General features: G+C 45.9%; 1 protein-coding gene across 4 annotated transcripts in view; it reads left to right on the top strand.

Annotated features, from left to right (window-relative positions):
- The window catches only part of FLI1 (Fli-1 proto-oncogene, ETS transcription factor), a 130153-nt gene that overhangs the window by 99690 nt on the left and 9602 nt on the right, over positions 1 to 20861 (top strand). The gene's annotated exons all lie outside the window — the stretch shown is intronic.

Here is a 20861-nt window from a genome sequence, read left to right as displayed (position 1 = left end):
CTGGAGAAAAGTAAGAGTTCGGGGGTGATGACAGCTTCTCATTGGCTGAGGTGCAGGGGGTAGCTGATTTCTTATAGGAGATATAATGTACATCTTTCCCTGTTGGAACCTGTAACTGATGATTCTTTCCTGTTGAGATTCATCTGTTGTGGTAGGTCATTGACACATCTGTTGAAGTCTGTAATTGACCATTCTTCCTGTAATTGACATGTGAGTGGTACTGCCCCCCTCCCCCCACTAGGTCTCTCTTTCTGGCCCCCCAACTCCATTTTATTGAGGTTTCCCTTTGTTAATTTTCAAGCACCAAATCTTTTGTTCCGCTCAGATTTTTCTAGCATACAAGGCAAGAAGCCAAAGCATATCCCGCTTGCACTAACTGCAAAAATGCAGCAAGGTTTTGGGGCACCTGGTTGGCTCAGTTGTTGAGCATCGGACTCTTATTTCAGGTCAGGTCATGATCCTGGGGTCATGGGATCGAATCCTGAATTCGGCTCCACATTGAGCATGAAGCCTGCTTGAGCCTGCTTGAGCTTGAGTCTCTCTCTCTCCCCTTCTGCCCCTCTCCCTTGCTCACACACACACACACACACACACTCTCTCTCTCTCTCTCTCAGGAATAAAAATAAAAACATTTAAAAAAATACAGCAAGGTTTTTAAATATCTTGTAATGATATCAAAGATATGACTTGACATTGTTACCCCATGAAATAAAAGCTGTTGCTCTTCGAGGACTGCACCCTTTCAAAGCTGGAAGTTGGGGGCTTTTCTCTGTTGAAGATCATGAAATGAAGATTTTTAAGGATTCTTGCAAAGCCACATTTTAAGGGTCTCTTTTTTTTCCTAACAAATTTTAGCAATGCCAATTTATTTTTAAAGTGGTGATGTGGGGATTTGGTCTAGTGGGTTTGGTTTAGTTGAGAGAGACAGGAACAACCTCAACAAATGGTATTTACCAGTGAGGATTTGATTGCAATAGCACCTCTCCACATCTTATTTATGAAACATTGTGAGGATGTGTTGTTCCAGATACTGTGTTAGATCCCAGGCATTTAAACAAGTGAATGATTCGTGGTACCTGGTTTAAGGGAGAAAAAATGTAAGTGAAAAAAATCTGCCCAAGGCAAAAAAAAAAAAAAAAAAAAAATCCACGGAGGAAGGGAATTTTGAGTGGCGGCTTAAAGAGCGAATAGGAGTCTGATGAACACACTCCCTTCCTTGACTTTCTACTTTGCCACTTTTTTTTTCATGTACATCTGCTGTATGCCCATCACTCATTTTGCCCTCTCCCCCACCCCCCATCAACCCTCAGTTTGTTGGGATGAGCACTGGGTGTTGTATGGAAAGCAATTTGACAATAAATCATACATATATATATTATATATATAATATATATAATAATGCACAATATATATATTGTACATATATATAATGACAGTAAATCATATAAATATATATAATATTATATATATGTGTGTATATATATATATATAATGTACATGTGGTGTAAAATTGAATGAATGAAGGCAGAAATTTTCCATGTAGGTTGCATGTAGTATAGCTCAGCATAAGATTTCAGAGAAACATGAAGCTCTTCTAACAGAAAAGCCTTAAGGAACATTGATTCAGAATCCTCGTGAGTTATGGAGGAGGCAGACCCAAAAAGCATGGGTGTTTTGGCCACGATCACACCTTTGATCACATAGGACTTTGTGTTTCCTGTTAACAATTTATAATCAGATGATAACCAGAGAATTTAGTGAAAGGAATATACAACATGGTGAATCTGCTTTTAAACTTTTGTGGTTTCATTTATTTCCTCTCCCCCGCCTCCTACCCCATGCTGGGTCCATCCTATTCATGCTACTGTTTTCCTTTCCGAATCACATTTTTTTGGATTTTGCCATGAAAGCTAAAGTCATATTGACTCATTCTGCAGTCCAAGCCACATTTTACTTTCTGACCTAGTTAACATCATGTTGCAGATGTCTATAATAGAGAAAATATATTATAGTGACAAACATATTAAATTCGAGGTCAGGGCACCCTTGGCTTGGTCTGGGGAGATCACTTCATGCCCCGCATCTTCGTTTCCTGTCAAATAAAAGGACTGAACTAAGTCAGTAGGGGTTTGACTCTTGAGCTCTGGGCTTCTAAAGGGATGTTCTAGAGCCACAGGTGAGGGCTCCGCCTTCATCAGGGCCACACTGTTTTGATCTGGTTTATTTATTGAGTTAAAATTTCATTTGAGGATAGGGATCCAGCTCTTGGAAAGAAGGGGGTAAGCGAAAAAGAAGGACTGAAGGGAGAGAGGGAGAAAGGGAAGGGGAGGAAAGGAAAAGAAGGAGATCCTTCAAAGTTCCTTCAGTTGTTCAGGCTAAACCCTGCTGGCAACCAGTGAGACTGGGGCCGAGCCAATGAGAGAATATCTGATAATGGGCTTAAAATAAAGACTTTCGTTTAGAAGCAAGTCTGAATTGAGCTGCATTGATGAGCTGCAGCTCATTACTCCTCCAGGGGTCTTAGCTTTCAGCCCTCTTCTTTACCTACCATACTGCATTTCCTTCCCTTGGCTCCTTTGTGTACAGGGCGGCGGAGCATTTGCAGTGCCACTGGGCTTATTCAGGCTTATTGCAGGAGTAGCTCGCTCTTGCTGGGCAACAACCCCTCTTCTGAAATGAATTAACTGTAGTATCCAGGCAAACGCACGCTGCCAGGACCTCATTCAGGTGGTGCCGGGGCATTTATCTCCCAACATCGGCCCTGGCCTCTAGAGACCATTAAGTCTGTGCTTCGCAGGTGCATCTTTTGTCCCCAGTAAAGCTTTCCACTTGAGCTGTCTTGCTTCTGTGTTGCCTCCCCCCTTGTGAGGTGGTCTGAATCTGTCTGAAAGGCCCATCTTCCACAAAACAAAGTGCATTAGCAAGACAAAGCTAATCAGGCTTCTCTCTCCTTCCTTTTCACTCTCCTCCCCACCTCTTTCCCTCTCTCTCTCCCTCTCTCTCTTCCTCTCCTGCTTTTTCTCTAATAGCTGTCTTGATTACTGAAAACATTAAATGGAAAACTCAAGAGAAAACACCGAGCCACCTTGGCTCCACGTTGTTGGAATAAGACACACACACAGCCCCAAACAAGCCCAGGGTTCTTCTAGAGCAACGGAGCTGTGTGTGCGTGCGTGCGTGCGTGTGTGTGTGTGTTGTGCCTCACAAAGGGCAGGTGCTGGCATCACACACAAAGGAAAGAAGTTGAAGAGATGATGTCTATTGTGCTTCTTCCATTCACTTATCAAATGAGAGTGCCTTTTTCTTTAAAATGGCATAATCACCCTTCCAGCTTGTCTCTTGCAAATGATTGCGCCCTCGGAGGGTCATTTGTGCCCAGGAAATAAGGCTTGATTTTTAAAATTAATTTATAGCAGTCTCTAAGCCCCTTTACCCGAAGTATTCTATAGTCGCGGATTGGACCCAGTTAAAACAGTTGTGCTCGCTTGACTTTACTTATCAAGGCTAATGCACTTTAAAAAAATAAATTAGGACGGAAGCAATTGTTACCCATTTACGATAGCAGCCACAACCGTCGTCTATATAAGGTTTTGTAATACCTTAGACACCCTCTTGCTTTGCCTCCGCTTCTGACCTGGAAACATCCTGAGAGGTAGTTAAGACTCTCTCCGTTTTGCGGAGAGAGAAAGTGAGGTTCAGCAACTTTAAGTGGTTCGCCGAAGGAGCACACAGCTGGTCAACAGCACAGCAAAGACTCAACCCCGGTTGTAGGAGTCAAGGTTTCCCTGCTTCAGATGGTCTCCCTGGCAAATACAGCTTTTCCCTTCTGGCCCGATTTCCATGCAGACAGTATCTGGCCTATATGGTGTCGCAGCAGAGATCTGAAACTTTGCCCATTATTTTCCCCTGTGGCCACAGTTTTCCCCAGTGTCATCTCCTTCCATGCCCCTGTACTGTTCTCTTTTCCCAAAGATGAAGTCATACCCAACCCCTGACTGGCACTGCCTTCTAGTCTGAACTGCACAGAGAATCACTGAGAGAGCTTTTAAAAAACACTGGTGCCCGAGAACAAATATTGTACGACTCCACTCCTACGAGGCACCTTGAGTAGGCAAATCCATAGAGAAGGAACGTAGAATGATGGTTCCTGGGACCAGGAGGAGGGGGGAATGGGGAGCTGTCATTGAATGGGTACAGAGTTTCAGTTTGGAATGATGAAAAAGTTCCAATGGTGAAAGTTACACAACACGAACGTACTTGATGCCCCTGAAATGTACACTGAAAAATAGAACGGTAAATTCTGCGATGGATGTTTTGGCACAATCAAAAAAATGAAAAATTTAAATGAAAAAAAAAATTAAAATGTTGATGCCCAGGCCCCAGACATGACCAATTCTACTTCAGAATATCTAGGAGTGTCACATGCACATTGGGAATTTTTTAAAGCTCTCCAGTTTACTCCCATAAGCTGCAGCCCAAATTGGGAAGCCTATGCTACAGTGCAGACACAAACCAGAAAGAGGAGGAGGAGACCCAGCTCAGAGCCTCCCCTGACTAGGGTTTTCCTGGAGATGCACTGGGGGGTTGATCTTGACCTTTCCTGGCCTCTCATGAAGGAAGCCCGGGACCTACAGGTTGACTGATGAAGGTGTGGGTTGAGTGAAGGGACCACGTGATCAGGATTCATTCATTTCATCATTGTCATTGATGATGTGATCGTTATCACTGATTTTAACAAGTTTACATTAGCACTTCACATCTCAGAAATTCCTCTTTTAAGCCCTCACCGTATGTATCTAAATAATACACATGGTATTGGTACCTTGATTTTATAGGGAGGACACTGGGGTTCTGGAAGTTAAGTGGCCTTACCAAGTACATCCGCAACCTGGAGCCGGGACCACTAACTCCAAACCTGTTCTCTCTGCCCTCCATGTGGAGGTGGGAGTGTGTTCGGGGGTGCAGGTCAGAACTCCACCTTGTTTTCTGGGTAAACCTTAGGGACCCCCAGTGCTCTCAGCTGGAAAATTAAAATGCGGTCATCAGCGCACCCCTCTGGTCCAGGGCTGCTTTGCATGGCTAAACCCTCATTTCCTTAGCTCCTCATGCTGGATCTGTTTAAATACCTCTGCCTCTCCAAAAGTCAGAGGATATTGAGCTCCTTGTTTATTAACTCCTGGAACTCATAAACCTGCCAAGGGCCCATGTAGCACTGAGCTTCTTGCCCCAGCCTGGGAAGGCTTTCAGAACCGGCTGCTAAATGCAAAACCACTTCTCCACTGCGGGTGGATTGTCAGCCTGTGGAATAACCATCGCTAGCAGTTGCCTTGGCTGATGGATAAAAAGTCTGTCTGCTTACACTCCAAGTATGGGAAAGAGAGGGGGAGAAACTACCTTTCCGCATCCTTTGGAGAGAAATGCCTAACTGGCGCTGAAGATCGTGCTAACAAGAGCCCGGCTTCCCTCAAGGAGATTTCCAGATGGCAGGGGCCTGTGCACATAGCAACAGCCCCTTTTTTGCAGCCCTTTATTGTTTGCCAAGCATTTGCACATCCATTATCTCATTTGCGCCTCATGCCATCACCATGAGACAGCAGGGCTGGTATTATTATTATTATTATTATTATTATTATTATTATTTCATTCTGTAGGTAATGAAAACTAGGCACAGAGATTACGGGGTTCATTTGAAGTCATCCAGGTCTTAGGGTAGAGCAGGGCTCAAACGTAAGCCTCTGGCTTCTTTCCTCCCTCCAGGCTGTTTCTCATATCATCATCTCAACATATTTAATTCAATCATGTAATGATAATTTGAATTAACTAAATTATTTAATTCATGCTCTGAATTTACCTAAGGTAGGTATTCCTCTCTTACTTCGGCATTGTATTATCTTAATTAAAACTCGGGGTGCCTTGGGGCACCTGGGTGACTCAGCTAGTTAAGCGTCTGACTTCAGCTCGGGTCATGATCTCGTGGTCCATGAGTTCAAGCCCCGCGTCAGGCTCTGTGCTGATAGCTCAGAGCCTGGAGCCTGCTTTGGACTCTGTGTCTGCCTCTCTCTCTGCCCCCTCCCCTGCTCTCACTCTGTCTCTGTCTCACTCTCTCTCTCTCTCTCTCTCTCTCTCAAAAATAAACATTTAAAAAATTATATAAAAAAAAACCTCAGGGTGCCTGGATGACTTAGTCAGTTGAGCATCTGACTTTGGCTCGGGTCATGATCTCACAGTTCATGAGTTCGAGCCCCGCATCAGGCTTCGTGCTGACAGCTTAGAATCTGCTTGGGATTCTCTTTTTCTCTCTCTCTGTCTCTGCTCCTCCCCAGCTCATGCTCTCTCTCTCTCTCTCTCTCTCTCAAAATAAATGAATAAGCTAAAAAAAAAAAAACAAAAAAAAACCTTAAGATCTGTACACAGACTGTATGATCCTGGACAAGTCACTTACTTTTTCTGTGTCAGTTTCCTAATGTATAACATGAGGACAATTTTAGTACCCCTCGAGGGCTGATACAGTACTCATAAATCACTTATTAGTGTGGTATCTGACTTTCCAATAAATGCTCCATGTTTGCTCCATGAATTGTAATAATAGTTGGCATTATTGCAAAATAATTAGAATATTTTTGAGGGGTTCCCATTTGCTGACACTGTGCCGAAGGCTGAGAAGGGTACCTTAGCACATCACCTGGCGTGGCAATACCATGGGTGAGACACCGGCGGTGCGTAAGGTCTTCTTGGGGAGATGCACGTGGAACTCGTAAGGAGTAAAATGAAATTGCATATAATCAATTAGAAAAACACATGCTACGTACAAGAAGTTCTCTGAGACTCATGGAGAGATGAAAGAATCATTAAATGCAAATCCCAAAGAGATGTGAGGCCAGAGGCGACGTGGGTCCGGCTGAGACCACACGGGGAGTGAAGGCAAGTGGCAGAGCTTAAAGTCACTTGGTACCTTGGTCAGAAAGGGACCAAAATTCTGTGATTCGCGTCCTTCTCCACCTTATTCCGTCACCTCTTCATTTATTAAGAACCTACCGTGTTTGGGACACTGGGCAGAGCCCCAGAAACATGGTGTGCCAACCAGCACCTGCCATCACGGGGCTTGGAATCAGAGATCTGTAGATTAGGCCAGTAAGCAATTAAATAGTGTGTGGTGGAGTATGGGTGATGTATCACCGGATCTTGCCATTCCCCCTGCATTACATCCTCTCTGGGGTGTCCTTTAGATGATTTAATTTTCGAGGTCACAGTTAAAGATGGGACACCCCTGGAAGTCTACAGTATGGTAGTCTTGGAAATGGCTGTGGAAACCAGAGTAAGGTGGTCGACCCCAACACCAATCAGTGGGTCTGGGCCTGCCATGTATGTGTGGGGGCCGCAGTGTGGAGGCGCCATATGTGTTCAGGCTCGATTTGGGGAAAGGGACCAGGGGAGCTTCTCTGGGGGTGTATGAGCATGCCCTGTGGGAGCAGCAAGGCCTCCCAACAAGGCTCATGGGTGACATGGGCGTGAGGTAGGGGGCCCTGCATGGACTCTGGGTGGCTCACGTGAAGCTGAGAGACCAAGTCCCCTTGGGCGTCTCCCTGTGGGACAGGAAGCTCAGCAAAGGAACCCAGAGCCAGGAATCTGTTTCAAAATAATGGGGGCTGGGGAGGGGGAGTGGGTGGGAGGAGAGCTAAAAGGACACTGGCCCTGAGTCCATGCTTGTTAAAGCAGGATAAAATGCCCTTTACGCTTCCGTTGACTTCTGTCTCTGTGTTTCTACACCTCTGAAATTTTCCACAAGTTAAAAGATGCCTCGAGAAGTTTCGTTTTGATGGGAAAAGACACAGAGATGAGCTCAGAATACGTATTCCTAAAGCTGTGCACTGTGCGTGTCGCATAGTGAATGAGGGTGATGCGTCTCTGAGTACAGCATTTGGGGGAGAGTGGGCTTCGGGCAGCCTCCTGAGTGTAGTGTCTCTGCAGGAGGGGAGGGTGAATGTGGGGTTGGGCGTGGGCACGCCTCGGACAGGGCAGCACGTGGGGGATTGTTCTGGAACATGCGTACCACTGTGAGGTAAGCTCCTGTTATTTTTAGGGAGTAAATAACCTCTCTTATGGAGCAGGTTAGATGGTTAACATGCACTTAGAATTTAAGGGTATTGAGGCCTCACAGGAGGGCCTGTGAAGAACTTTGTCATTATATGTTTTTCCTTTATGGTGAAACACCCCTAATCCATTTTTAGCAAAGCAGGGATGATTGCTGAATGTGTGTGTGTATGTGTGTGTGTGTGTGTGTGTGTGTGTGTGTGTGAGAGAGAGAGAGAGCGCGCAAGAGCGAGAGAGCGTGTGCTGTTTCTGTGGTCCAAAGGCAGAATTTATGATTATAGAATAGACAGTAGCTTGCTCTCTCCATTTTACTTTTTTTTAAACTGTTTTTCTTTGAAATTCCAGAGTTAATGTTTTGTCTGCTTTCGATCTGACCCTCTTTGGAGAGCTACATGTTTGTGTGTGTGTGTGTGTGTGTGTGTGTGTGTGTGTGTGTGCTCACCAGAGAGAGATTGAAAGAGAGAGAGAAAGAGAGAGAGCTGGAAACAAAGAGTCGTTGTCTCCAAACTGTAGCAGGCAGGAAACCCCAATCCCAAGGGAATTTAGCCAGCCAGCCCTGTCCCGGAGTCAGACTCCAGCTCTCTGAATTCAATTTGACAGCTTGTCTGGGACACTTTCTAAGTAACCATTATCCTTCCTTTCTCTTAAGTAAAAGCACTGTTATTTTTTTCCATGGGTGTGCTGTGTGCACTGTTATCACACATGTGTGGCTTCCACACAGCGACTAGGACATGCTTTCTCTAAATTATTGGAAACACTTAGCCTGTTTCCTAAGACAAGTGTAAATTTGTTCCAGAATAATGAGGCAAACGACTTTCAGTATTGTACCATTGCAGTGTTAGAGGAAGGTATAGAGGAATTTTGTTGGGACATTTCTTTTTTTTCCCCTTTAGTTCTAGTTAAGGAAGGAGTTCCCTTATTTGAAGGAGCTTATCTGTCTCAGGAATATTCGAATTGTATACATTTTATTCCTTTGAGGATTTTTTAAAAAAATATATCCAAGGAAAGATCTCTTGCCATGATCATTCCCCTCAGTATCTGTGTTGGATTGACTGACTGCCTGTTTTAAAGAAATAGACCACCATACATCACACTGCAGGAAGAGAATTCAGAGGTACATGTATGTTCACGATGAGACCCCCAGGGTTGTATGGGGCAGACACACACACAACTATGGTGACCGCCTAAAGTGCCAGGTGGGAGCCTCTCAGTCTTGGCTTCTTCAGTTACTCAGATCAATTGACTTTGCCACCACAACATGGTGGGATTGTGAGGCAAAACCAGCTTTTCCGTGTGAGTGTGTGTGTGTGTGTGTGTATTTGAAGGCTGTCCAGGTTGAGCGAGGCAGGATCCACAGGCACATGTCCCAGAACAGTCTAGGTGTTTTCAGGGTTCAGGAATGGGACAGCTTTGCCCAATGGCACATACCCTTTCTCCTCTGTCTCCCCCCCCCACACCCCAATCTATGTCTTAGAAAGCCACATTCTGAAATCTACCCCCCACCCCCAAAAACACCCCCACCGTGGAGAGCCAATGTTGTAGTTGAATATTTGATGGAGAAGAAATGTGCCTCACACCTTAAGGCGCAAGTCAGATGATATCTCCTCAATATGATCATCCATCCGTTCCCAAAGGGCTTTGCTTGTAGCCACTGTTTCCCCAGTTTAGCATTCAATGGATTCTGTCATAGTAGTCTTTTGTCTTACAAGACTTGAAGCATCTTGGAGATGGGGACTTTGTCTTAGACAAGGCCACTGAATCGATGGATGAAAATTATAGGCAAAATGCCTTAAACAACTCCCAAGAGTTTACTGTACAACTAACTCTTTGTGCTGTTTCCCAATTTGAGAGTGATATTTGGACTTCATATGATGCAGAGGTGGTATGGAACTTGCCTTTCCTTTCTACCTTGCCTCCAGTCTCCCCTTCACTTGACCCCCAAGGTGATTCTTCGGAAGCTATGATCAGTCCCATCCAGGAGGAGAGGGAAGAGTTTGCCGAGAGCAGATTCTAGTCACAAGATGATGGTTCTCCTTCACCCTTGTGGCCCAGTTTTGATCAGCTTAATCTCCCCTTGGAGGCCCTTCACATCTGGGTCCTCCGGCTGTGTGTTCCGTTGCAAAAAAAGGCAAAGGAGAACCAAGCCAAGGAAAGTAGCATCGCAGGCAAAATGTAACTCCTGCTGACCTTCAGCCTTCCTCTCCTTTCCTTCCTTTCCTTTTATCACCTTCCCCTATAATGATAACAGCTGACACTCACCCAGTGTTTACACATGCCAAGAACATTCTATTCACTTCGCGCTTATACTTCATAACAAACTCATTTAGCTGGTACTATTATTATTCCCATTTCACATATGAGAAAACTGGGGCACAGAGAAGTTAACCCCAAATCACAAAGCTAGTATGAGAACTGGGTCTGTTACTGCAGCCTCTTGCCCACAGGGCAGTTCCAAGTCCTCACAGTTGCCTCTTCCTGTTCCATACACCACCCCATGGAAAGGCCCATTTCTTCCAGGCAGCTGATGTCACCTAGCTACTAAGGTGGCATGATTAGCTTAAGGGATTCCTGCTATGGTCCAAAAAATCAGGAACCTGACTCAGTGTCTGCATTTCAAGAAGCAAGTTAGGTGGTTTCACAGATGTGCTTTTCATTACTATGCTTTACGATTTCCATGACATTACACGTTCTCTTGTATTCAGTATTACATTTAAAAGAATAAAGGCAAAAGAGAAGAGATCTAGACAAGGAAACGATGTATTATGGAATACCAGGCCAATCAATAAGGATGGCAACAAACTTAATTTTTTTGATGTTTGTTTATTTATTCTGAGAGGAAGGAGGTGGGGGAGAGGGAGCCTTAAGCAGGCTGCACACTCAGTGTGGAGCCCAGTGGCAGGGCTAGATCCCACAACCGAGATCACGACCTGAGCCAATATCAAGAGTTGGACACTTAACCTACTGAGCCACGTAGGCACCCCACAGACGTAATTTTTGGAATGAGGGTGAAATAGATATCAGTCTAATAAATCTATTTGTGAAACGTCCCTCAAATCACAACCAGTAAGCAATCCCTTGCTTCTATAAGCTTCATTGACCCATGGTTCTCAAGGAGGAGAAAGAAAGATACCAGAATGCCTGTGAGCATTTTGAAGACATGTGCCAGGACCCTCCAGCCACCCCACCCCACACACCCTTCTCAATTCCTGTGTACCTGTGCCGGGCGAAGGGGCCCGGGATGAAGTCAGAGCTGAGAGATTTGTGTTCTTAGAATAAGTGCTTTCCATTGCTTCCAAAATCTTGTCCCCTGACATCACCCCACCATGGGGAGCCGGAGCTTTATTTGAATACTTAAGGGAGAAGAAGTGTGCCTTCCTTGCTCTGCATCAACACCCTTTCTGCCACCACAGTTTTGGCCTTTTCCTGTCCCTGTGCCCAAAGGCACACTCAGGACCCTAGTCCTGGTCCTCACTGCTTTCAAACTCCCATGTTGGCCTTCCTGCCCTCCTTGGGCATGTCTTTTGTCTATATGTTTATTGAAGCTGCTCTTAGATGCTCCCTGGAGAAATCAAGAACCCAATCAGCACCAACTTGCCCAGTAACGTTAATGACTGATGACAATGAAGGGATGAGCTCTGCTGCATTTTAAGAAGAGAAAATGGCTTTAAGTAAACCTAGGAGGGGGAAAGAGGAAAGGTGCAAGGCTGTGGGAAAGTATTTGGAGGCCACTTGACCTCAAGAGCACCCTTCCAATCCCTCGGCCAGACAACAACTCCTCCCCTGCCACTGGGGAGGGACCTCCCATGGCAGTGCCCAGTGGGGTGCAGCTCCCATCCCAGTTAATGCCAGTTTCTCGGTAGGATCTCACACTGACTAAGTGGGCCATTCAAGTTCTGGATCTCCAATTCATCTCCAGACTCTTGACTCTTGCTATTTTGGGCCTCTCATGTCTACCAAGTTTCACTTTGACTCAGACATTTCATCCCATTCCAGATAACAGAGCTACGACTCAAAATGAAATTGGCCTCGGTTGATGTAACTCCATTTCTATTACCATGTGGTCTTGGTTAATAATAGAAACTAGAAGTGACCCCTGTGGCTATTTTGAGTAGTGAGTTCCCAAAGTACTTTGGAAAGAAAATAGGAAGTCCAGAAGGGCTCCAGAGGACCTACTGGTGGCCACCTCGAAACAAAATATTCCAAATGCATTTGTTTTGCAAAATGTACTGATACAGAAATTATACAGGGAGATTGTTTGGAGGAAGTAGTTATTGGAAAGTCTTTGAAGGAAGCTTGCTTAGTCTCATGCTTATAAGACAAATTCCATCTTCTCTCTCTCTCCAGAGAGAGAGAGAGAGAGAAAGAGAGAGAGAGCAGCTTCTTTCCTGCCAGATAGAGGTGTAGGGGTTTGGGGCATCTTCTAGTGAAAAGCCAAGACATTGATAGCATCGTTTGTTATTTTAATATAAAAGCTTTTCCCAAGTTCTTTGTATAGATGTTAACAACTTACTCGGTTTAGAGAAGCTCCTATATAAGAAAATAAAGAACTTATTTCTCATGAAAGAGCCTTTGGGAAAAGATCAAGTCTTTGAGGAAGAAAGAGTACAGCTAGAAACACTAACCAGGACTTGTGTGGGCTTTTCCTCTCTCATCTCGGGGATTTGTAAGCTCTCACATGGGAGGGTCAATAAAAAGTTTAAACATGCCTCCTTGATAAAGCTCAGATTCTTGTGTCAGGCATACTCTAAAGAGGAAGTGGTAGTTAAGTGGTATTATTACTTTGTCTATTAAAATTCAACACACCTTTCAAAGCCCATTTCAAGTCCCACCTTCTTCAAAGTTATTTCTTCCTTACTCCCCAAGACTACAATCTCCTCTCAAACCCTGACCACACTCACAAACTATGAACCTAATTACCTAATTACAAGATTACCTCGTAGTGTCGAATTGTGAGTTTGGTCCTACGTCCTCTTTTCCAGGATGTTTGGTAAATATCATTGACAGATGGATGGACCCAGTTGATGGATTCACTGGAGACGAAAAATCTAGTCTTTGACAATCTAATTCAATATTTACTCAATCCTTATGCTTCACTGAAGACCGAACCAAAAGAAATTAGCTTTGGTTGACACAGAAAGATTAACTTCCTATCTCCAATGAATTAAACTCTGGAACAGGATAGCAGAACAGGATAGTGGCTATAATTCTATAGGACACTTTGGAGTATGTAAAGCATTTTCACATACATGATCTCATTTCTCCTCAGTAGAACCCAGTGGGGTTTAAAAGGGCCCTTTGGTTTCCAAACTCTTAAATTTAGAAGAATCATCCCCCCCCCCCCCCCCCCGCCCCAGTACCTACCTTTTACAGATAGGTTAACTGAGATTCAGAGAGATTAAGTCCCTTGCAGCTGGTCACCAGCAGAGATGGGAAGCAAATGACGGAGTTCTGAACCCCAACCCAGAGTTCTTCTAATTGCAGTGAGCTGTTTCCCTGCTTGGAACAGATTAAAGAGAAGTTATTGAATCCCTTCTAATGAAAATCTTTAGGTGCACTTACTAATACCACAAACGACCTTATGCTTGATAAGATTTAGGTACTACTTGTCCAAAGAGATGAAAATCATTCTTGGTATAATTTTGAAAAATCTGTGAGCTTAGAAAGTCTTTGGCCTGCCGGCAGAATAATTATCAGTCCTGCCCAATATCCTGGGGGAGTTTAGAGAATGGCAGTTTTTATGCTATGAGTCATACTTTCAATTTCTATTAAAATTCTTATACGGCCACATATGCTTTCTCTCAGGCTTTGGGCCTCCAGGCCTGTGCTAATTTGCATGTCTGGTTTAGATAATGTCTGAGGTCTCTTCCAGTCTGAAAAGAAGCCTCTGATTCTATTATATAAGTGAGATCGCATTCCACCTACCAAGAAGCGATGGTTCTTCTTCTTTAACTACCGTGTTTTCGTTGTGTGGATACAGGACTCAGGGATGAGAGCATTTCATGCTTACCTGCCGGGCCACAAAGATGGAGTATTCCTTCATGATGAACTGACCTGTCCACTTGTCCTACACTGGCCCCAGAGAACCATTTCAGATGCAGGTCAAAAGGCAAATCGCAGTGTTGGGATTTTAAGTTTCTGGATCTGAACGGCAATCCTAAGTCCACGTGAGGCTGAGACCCTAGCGTTACCAATTACCCTGATTCTACGTATGCAAAAATTGGTGAACTCTTTCCTGGACTAGACTCTCACCTTTTACTGCCCTCACCCAAATGTCAAAAGAACACTGTCAGGTTTTTTTTTCACTGATTTCGCTGTCTTCCGACACAGAGTAATTCTCACTGACCAAAGAACTAGTAAAAGGGCATTGACTTTCCAGGAGGGCTTTCAGATCAACATAGGCCTGTCTGGTCGCTCTTCCTGAGAACATGATGGTGCTGGGGAAAGCTCTATTTTCACGACATTAGACAGCTCAAGGCTTTGCTCCAATTACGTATTTTCGGCGAGGCCCTCCCCACCGCTGGGCTGTCTATTTCTCTGTCAGTGTTTTCCTTTTCTCCACAGCACTCACCACCTTCTCCTATACGATGTAGTTTGCTGTTGGTTTTGAATGTAAGCTCCACAGAGCAGGGATGTGCATCGAGCCGTCACTATTCTCAGCACGTAGAGCAGTGTCTCGCAGAGTAGCAGACTCTCAATAAAATTTGGCTGAATGAACGAATGTGTTGTGGGATAGGAGATATCGATGAAGTCCAATAAGCTAGTATTGGGGAGGAGAGGAATCTTGGAGCAGGCGAGGGAAACAAAGGCAAGGAAGACACAGGCCCTCTCTTCCAAAAGATTATCGCCAGGCAAAGGGGGATACGAAGAATTCACAAGAAGACAGAACAAGGAAGAACAATGAACATCAGACTCTCACCAGAGAGCCTTGAAAAGAAAATGATGCCCAAGTTCAAGCCCTAAGTGAACTGTTAGCGTTTCTTTTTCCTACTTGGAAGCCTTTTAAAACCTGAGGCAGGTTTGACCAAAAGCCTTGCACTTCAGTTGTGTCTACATGGCCCAATGTGGAGGGGAATGTGGGCAAACACCCAATTAATCTAGTCAGTGCGGATTGCTTTTCCACATAAGGCTGGCCCCAAAAATCCCACTTTGAGGCCTTATCAAAATAAATACGTCATTTAGACTCCTGTGTCGTTCAGACACAGAGCCCATGGGAGAAACAAAGTGAGGGAGGGGTCCAGGCTCAGCAGGGAGAGTCACGTGACTATGGCAAGGCCGCGCCTGGCGAATGCGCCACTCGCCTTTCCAAACTTTTCGTATTTAAAAACCATCCATTTTTTTTTTCAGGCATTTTTCTCATATGTCCTTTTTTCCCTTCGCACATATAATATCTTAAACAGTACCTCCATTATGCTCCACGCAGCGGGGCTGGTTCTGAGGCTGAGGGGCTGTTTGGATTCCAGGACAAGATCCTTGAGCAGAGGAAATCTGATCCAGGATGTTTTTTTTTCTGTGAGTTCCAAGTTTGAGGAAAGCCTTCCCTAGATATTTCCCTCCTCCTGAGGTCTCAGTGGAAGCCAAGATCTTCTGTTGCTCTTTGGAACATAAGATGCCACTGAGGTGAAGGCGAGGCTGCCCCTATAGAACGGGTTGAAGTGAGGTGAGGACACAGCTCTGAGCATCGAGGCCGGCCAGGCGGGGACCTAGAGTTGCTGGCCGTTGGGTTGATGCTAGACTCTTAACACCTAAGCCTACTGTACCAGCAGGCAGCCCATAGCCACTGCCCCTCGCCATCTTCTAGGGTGGTGTCTCTCACACAACGGTCCAGGCTAAAGCATTTCTTGTTTCAAAAGAGAGCCCACACTTGGGGCGCCTGGGTGGCTCAGTCGGTTAAGCGTCCGACTTCCAGCTCAGGACATGATCTCACAGTGGGTGAGTTCGAGCCTTGCATTGGGTTCTCTGCTGTCAGCAGGAGCGCACTTTGGATTCTCTGCTGCTCCCTCTCTCTCTGTCTCTGTCTCTGTCTCTGAAAAATAAATAAACATTAAAAAACAGAGAGAGAGAGCCACACTTGATTCCAATTTGGGGATCCCTGATTCAGAAGCACAGGAATGGAACTATTTCTTCTCCTTTATGGTTTCTCTTCCTTTCCAAGGCCTTCCTTGATGAAATTTTTAACCTCCACTCTCCAGATAAACATTTTAGCGGTGCAAGGAAGATTGACTCAGTTACAGGTATATGGTGTATATTTTTAAGTTGCTGTTCATCAAATGTTTGTTTCCTCAGAGCAGTCCTATAAAGCACGTGTTCCTCATCTTTTTGAGAAAAGAAGGACCTGAGGTTCAAAAAAGCAGAGTAACCTTTTGACCAGAATCACCCAGCAGAGTACAATGGCAGAGTGAGGATCCGAACCTAGAGCCAACTGCTGCTTCTTTTTTTTTTAATGAAAAAAAAATTTTTTTACATTTATTTATTTTTGAGAGACAGAGAGAGATTGAGCATGAGTGGGGGACGGGCAGAGAGAGAGAGAGAGAGAGAGAGAGAGAGAGAATCCAAAGCAGGCTCCAGGCTCTGAGCTGTCAGCACAGAGCCCAACGTGGGGCTCAAGCCCACGAGCCGTGAGATCATGACCTGAGCCGAAGTCGGACGCTTAACCGGCTGAGCCACCCAGGCATCCCCGGAGGCCAACTGCTTCTAAACATTGTGTCATAAGCCCTGGAGAAGCCCCAAGGCTTACCACAGGAAAAGGACACCTTCACAGGGACTTCCTGTGTCCTGCATAAACAGCCACTGCTCAGGTGCTAGTTGCCCGCTCACTGTGTTTGAAGTGGGAGAGCCAGGCCAGAAGGTCAGACTTCTGGCAGGGTCGCTGGCGGGCGTTATCATGGAGACAGTGGCAGACGAGAAGCCGGTTCTGAGGTGGGGGTTGGGAAGGTTCAGGAAGCAGAGCAGGCTTTCACCAGTAGGGGGCAGCGTCAAAGGCAACACAAAGGAGAGCCGGGAAGAAAGCAGCCCGAGTCGGGTCATTGGTCAGTAGGGCCTGCTTCTCAGAGACTGGGCCTGTCAGAAGAGCCCAGGACCTCACAGGGAGAAGGCGCTTTGGAGGATCGTCTGGCCCAGACTTCTCCCAACAACAAAGAAGGTTGCCCCCTTCTTTGGGGGCACCCCACATGGTTCTTCCCCCCCACATGGTTCTTCCCTGGGAGCGTCTAGGGGATGTATCTTCTTCTGAGCGGGCTTGGCTTTTTCCTGGGGAGTTCAGGGCTCTGGGTCTCCTCTGGCATCCTCACTCTTTCGAGAAAGGAAGTATGGATCTGACTGAGAGAAGCCTCTGCTCTAAGCGTGAACAGCCTTGTCCATTCTTCAGCTGAAAGGTCTACATTCAGAAGCCGGGCTCTCCACGGATAAACAGGGCTAGGTGCTGCCAGATGCTTCAGCGGCAAAACCAGAAATCCGAAGAGAAGTTTCAGGGAAAATTCATCTCTTTCCATCAAGTAACTGAGAGCGTGGCCTCGTGTTGTGAGGGATAAAGAGAGAGGCTCTTGTATGCTGGTGTCACTGCATCGTGGGCCTCCGGGTGAGGTCATGACAAAGTGGAGGGTTGCGTGTTCCCTGGTCCGTTAGGCCTTCAGACAGCCAACCGTGGGCGTCAGAGCAGAAAGAAACTTTCTTTCCTGAGTCAGTTGGCCAGATTTCTAGGACCCGTTTAAAAGCTTCACACAGAAACGGAGTTAACACTGGGATGTCTATGAGAAGGTCATGTCCAGAAAAAGCTTTCCCCTTCCAACAGGGACTTTTCAGAAAAAAAACCAAAAATCTCCATGCTCATATTTCTCTATTCCGGGAGGCTCTCCTGAATTCTGAGAGGCCATTTAGTGTCAGATTCAGCCACACTGAGTATCACATAATGGAGACACTGTTCAGGCCATTATATACGTGAGGCTGAATTATCGACAATGCCCAGTAACGCCCAGAGTCTCCAGAACAAGCTTCTGGTCCCTCTCTGCTTTGGCAGAAATTGATTTTAGGGCTGCCTGAAACCATGGGCTCCAGCTGGAGCCCTTTGGGTGACTTCTCTGAAAAGGAATCACAATGAGATTTGCCATCTTAGTATTCTATAAAGCCAGAGAGTGAGTTTGCCAGAGTCTGGGTGATTTTTCTGCTGATAAGGCCATCTGCCACCTGTTAGAAGATCGTCCACTGGTCTGCTGGTCCCGAATGTTCACATTTTTGAACGCTGGGCCCTCTGCTGCTACCTTAGCATGTCTTTTCAGAAGACAGTTCTCAGGGGCCCTTGGCTGGCTCAGTTGGTTAAGCATCTGACCTTGGCTCAGGGCAGGATCTCATGGTTGGTGAGTTCAAGCCCCACGTTGGGCTGTCTGCTGTCAGCAAAGAGCCCGCTTCGGGCCCTCTGTCCCTGTCTCTCCCTACCCCTCCCCGACTGGTTCTCTCTCTCTCAAAAATAAATAATAGAAAATACGTTAAGAAAAAAAAAAGAAAGAAAAGAAGACAGTTCTCAGAACGCAGACAGCACACACATTTGGGGGCTGTGGGGTGGAGGCGGGGCTTGGTGCCCACTCAAGCTGCTATGTGGACCCGGAACACCCCACGAGAGAATTTTCCCTGAGCTGGCTGGCCGCAGGGGTCAGGGGCTCTGACACAGCCAGGCATCGGGCCCAGGAAGGGTTGGTGTTTGTATAGAAATGTGAGTCGCTGGGTTAACTCCCCGGTCCAGGCTTTTCCATTTCGGTTACAGACATATTTCTGTTTGTATGTCTGGAGCTAGAGCTGACCACACTGCTAGGTTTTCCCTTGTGTGACTTTGAGGAGAAAAAAAAAAAAAAAAACAAAACACACAAACCCTCATTTCAACAACATTGTTTAAAACTACGTAAAATAAAATGCAGGCATGTAGATGTATGGTGTCCGCTCCTTGACTTCCCTGTGGGGACAAGGTTTCGGCCTATGCCTTGTAGTACGTGCACTGTTGTCCTTTATGCCCCGAGGGCACACAGGGCTCAGGTGCCTATACGCTTTGTCACCCAGACTCGAACCACCTAAGGAAAGTCAGCGTAGGGGCCTTGAATTCTCTTCAGCTAGTGAAATAGCAAACAGTAAGAGGAAGCGCGTATCTTTGGCAAGGACAAAATATTGGCCTTATTTATTCATTCATTCAAAGAATTACTGTGCTCTTGCTCTGTGCGGGACGCTGGTCTAGGTGCTCAGTTACATCAGGGAACAGAAGAAAGATTGCCACCCCTGTGGGCCTGACGTTCGGGTAGGAGATGCAGACCAGAAACCACAAATATGAGTGAGTGATTAAATTAGGCAATAAGTGGAAAAAATAAGAACCGAGTAAGGGGGTGGGGGAGGGGAGAAGTTAATGGGTATCGGGTAGGGCTAGAGAACATGTCTCTGGGGCTAAACGTTTTTTAGGCGTATGCTAATGATGCCGATAATGATATTACTTGCCAACATGTACCGAGGCTGTCTCCAAGCTCTCACTGTGCTAAGCGTTTACCTGGATATCTCATTTAATCCACAAGGCCACCTGGTTCTTCAGCACTCTAAGGCAGAGTGCCGGACCTTGGTTCAGGGCCTGGGTCTTCTCCAGCATCATGCTTTGTCTTTACAATAGGACTTACTCCAAAAACACTGGTTTTCATTTAAATGTTACATGTAGCAGCTGTCCCCACGAACCCCCGTGCCCAAAGAGTACATTTGTGAAACTCCTCAGTAAACGGGCCCAGGGGGTCCTTTGTGGACGCAGGTGCCAGTGGGAGGACTTTCCAGGCCAGGAGATAGGAATAAAAAAGCAAAAGGGAGGGGCCTCGTGGTCCGCGTTGCCCTGATTTCACACTCTGCTCTGGGACAGTTGAGACCATTGGCTAAAGACACCAGCTGGTGGCTGATGCCTCTTGCTATTTATTGCTGTGTTAAATGCACAGGCTGATTGCTGGCAGCCTCTCTGTTTCTGTCACTTCCTTTCCGGGGTTGGTTAGGTCTTCGAAAGTCTTTGCAGCCAGGCTTTCCCCCTGCGGTGGGGCAGTGGGAGAATTGCACCCCACAGCAGCCCTCCACAGCCCCTGAGGCATTGCAGGAAAGATGGGGTTACCAGACACTTTTTTGATAAAGCATCGGCTTCACACCGGGATTGGGCACTTGGAGTTAGAGAAGAATCCAGCCATCACCCACCCTCGGGTGGTTAGCGGGAACTCACCCATGCATTCTGTAACCTTTGTGTGCTTGCTGTGTTCCTGGAGGTGCCGTAAAAGAACAGGAGGCAAAGTTGATAAGTCGATGGTAATTATAGCTGTGGCCATAATCGGGTCTTCAGAATGGATATAACATAGCTTTCAGATAGGGTGGAAGCCTTCAGTAGAATAATGATTGACGAAGAAAACAATAAGTAAACTTTGAGACAGAGATCTTATCAGTGCAGTAAATCATAAGTCGAGTCAGAACTGTGGATGACACACACCAGTTCCTGGAACTTACTGATTTTTTTTTTTTCTTTTTGCGTGAACTTGTCACTTTCAATCCCACTTTCTGTTCTGTTCCTATGAGAATCGTCTCCTTCCCCAGGTGCTCCCATCCATCCCACACCTCCCCACAAGCTCCATTCTCCACCACACCCTTTTTCATGGTGGTGCCACACACCCACAATCTCACTTGGCTGGCTGCTGTCACCACGGCCTTGAACATGGTGACGGCTCCCTCTTCTCCCCAGAGAGGTCTCACTCAAGTCAGACGGCCCCAGTTACACTCACCTC

This window comes from Puma concolor, chromosome D1 (genome assembly GCF_028749965.1).
Source record: "Puma concolor isolate L17-30 chromosome D1, mPumCon1.1.hap2, whole genome shotgun sequence".
Taxonomy (NCBI): Eukaryota; Metazoa; Chordata; class Mammalia; order Carnivora; family Felidae; genus Puma; species Puma concolor.
Note: the sequence above shows the minus strand (reverse complement) of the source record. Positions and strands in the feature narration are given on the sequence as shown.